Source organism: Pseudorca crassidens, chromosome 9, assembly GCF_039906515.1.
Source record: "Pseudorca crassidens isolate mPseCra1 chromosome 9, mPseCra1.hap1, whole genome shotgun sequence".
NCBI classification, from domain to species: Eukaryota; Metazoa; Chordata; class Mammalia; order Artiodactyla; family Delphinidae; genus Pseudorca; species Pseudorca crassidens.
Window position 1 is genome coordinate 47,561,259 of NC_090304.1, and position 2,630 is coordinate 47,563,888.

General features: G+C 37.4%; 1 pseudogene; it reads right to left on the bottom strand.

The window, feature by feature from the left end:
- Positions 1 to 243: 243 nt before the first annotated feature.
- LOC137231291 (olfactory receptor 5P4-like) lies at positions 244 to 1,182 on the bottom strand (annotated as a pseudogene).
- Between the last annotated feature and the right edge of the window lie 1,448 nt (positions 1,183 to 2,630).

Below are 2,630 nucleotides of genomic sequence, written 5' to 3' on the forward strand. Positions count from 1 at the left end.
CACGAGGGAAGCCCTCCAAAGGTATTCTTAACTTGAAAATTCTATATTTAATTTGAACCAAGCAGACATCCATGTTAATGATACACTTAACTTTATAAATAGAAGTAAACATTGGATTTTTATATTTACGGGAACTTATCACTATAAAAGTGATAAAGTTAATGATAAATATCATTAAAATATCCATCAAAAATGTTCCCCAAATTAATGGTTTGTTATTTATAGATTTATATCTGATTTAATTCAGGAAAACCAATACGCTCTAGACATTAGTTTCTCATAGCCTCTTTCACCTCCTTGTTCCTCAGACTGCAGATGAGGGGGTTCAGCATGGGAACCACCACTATGTAGATTACAGATGCCACTTTGACCTGATCAGCTGAATAGCTCGATTTGGGCATTACGTAAACAAACAAAACTGTCCCGTGAAACAAAGTGACTGCAGTGTGGTGGGAAATGCAGGTAGAGAAGGCCTTCTTCCTCCCCTCAGTAGAGTGCATCTTCAGGATTGAGTGGAGGATGTAGCTGTAGGACACGATTATGGTTAATAGTGTGCTTATGAGGACTGATGCAGAAGAGATGGCAAGGAGATATTTCAGCAATAGAAACATGGCCACAAGAAAGCTTCAAGAGTGGGAAGAGGTCACAGAAAAAATGGTTCGTTTTATTTGGTCCTCAGAAGGAGAGATTCATCAAACAGCCTGTAAATGAAGAAGCATTTATGCATCCACCCAAGTAGGAGGCCTCCAACAGGAAGAAGCAGACCACTGGGGACATGTGGGTGGAGTAGAGCAGGCGAGAGCAAATGGACCCATAGTGATTGTAGGCAATGGTGGCCAGCAGGAAGCACTCTGTAGTCCCAAAGGTGACATCAGAGCCAAGCTGAGCTATACAGCCAGTGACTGGGATGGCAGTTCTCTCTCTTCAGAAACTCATCAGCATGATTGGTGTGACTGATGTGGAGTACCCAATGTCTACAAAGGCCAAATGGCTGAGGAAAAGGTACATAGGCATGGGAAGCTGTGGGCTACTTCGGATTAAGATGATTATGCTAATATTTCCCACTACGGTAACTGTATAAACTCCTAGAAAAATCTCAAAAAAGATGGCACATAGTGTGGGATTATCTGTTAATCCCAAAATAATGAACTCTGTCACTGTTGTATGGTTTGCAGTCTCCATCTGTTCATTTAACAGTGCCTACTGAAATCAGAACCAGAGGAGACTAAATTGACTGAAATGAGCCCACATTTATATACTAAACATAACCTAAATATAACCTTATCAATAAGTTAAATGGTAAATTTGCCTCACTTATAGAATACTTTGTGCATATAAATTTTCTTTTCAATTTCCATGAAAATATTGAAACTGAAGACTTGATTACCTTAGGACTCAGCTATTCTACTCCTTTTTATATACTCTTTATTTATTTTTACTTTATTTAAGCCAAAGCAAAGATTATGATTCCTCTGTTTGACAATTAGAAGATCCAACCCAGATAACACAGAAGAAGCTGTATAAATCTTACTCATGTGCATGGGCGATATGTAAAAGACTGTTTACAGCAGTATCGATTGTAGTAACATGAACTGTAAATAACCTACATTTTCAAAGAAAGACCAGCTCTTGATTTTCCAGCCCCATCCCAAATGTGCCTCTATTCAGTAATCTCTGCCTTAGTAAATGCTGTCTCCATTTATGCAACTGATTGGGCCAAAAAATATGATGTTGACTTTGACATCTCTTTCTTACTTGATCTTTTTCCTGGAATAAAAAATATCACATCCTTAGTTATAATATTTGATAGCGAGGGCAAGAAGGTGTCCATGTTCAAGATGGAAGGCAAATCGAATTTTTACTGTTTTGATGAGATTAAACATCGTGGATATTTTGCAGAATCTTCCAGGACTTACCTTCTATACCATACCTTTTCATACTTACGGGATTGTATGAAACAATAAGAAGAGTCTGCATATTTTTATGGGCGAGGATTAAATGCAAAGTGAACTGAAATATTTTGGGACTTGGGTTAGTTACGTTTTGGTTTCTTCAGTTCTGTGAAGCAACTATATAGAAATAAGAAGTAGGGGCATATGATGAGGATGGGAGGAAGGGGTAGTTATGGAGGTAGGAATAGAGGTAGCCAGCAAGGAAAGGTAGGAAATTAGACTGAAAGAAAGATTAGTATTTCAGAATAATGCTCCCTTACTTCAAAATAGATCACATGATCAGGGGCAGGTGAGAATGTGTTAGTTACCTTCAGTCATCCCCATGACTCCTCTAATTTAAAGATCAACATATTCTTATGAATAATTTCTTTTTTCAAGAAACTCTATCTTAAGAATTAAGAAAACATACATACATACTGTCAGCAACCATGCACATTCTACTCAGTGTTACATGTGAATAATGACAATGGTATGTTATAGTATGAATGGTACTAGGATTATGTATATGAATTATCAAGTTCTGGCTTTTTTAACTAGACAAAGACCCAAACCTGAAACGAATTTTATATCTTTAAAGAAAATAGATGTATGAAACACACAAATGTTTTCAAAGTTGGATATGAGTACCAGCGTGGAAGGCAAAGTGACATGCAGAATACCATGGACTTCGAAGCCATG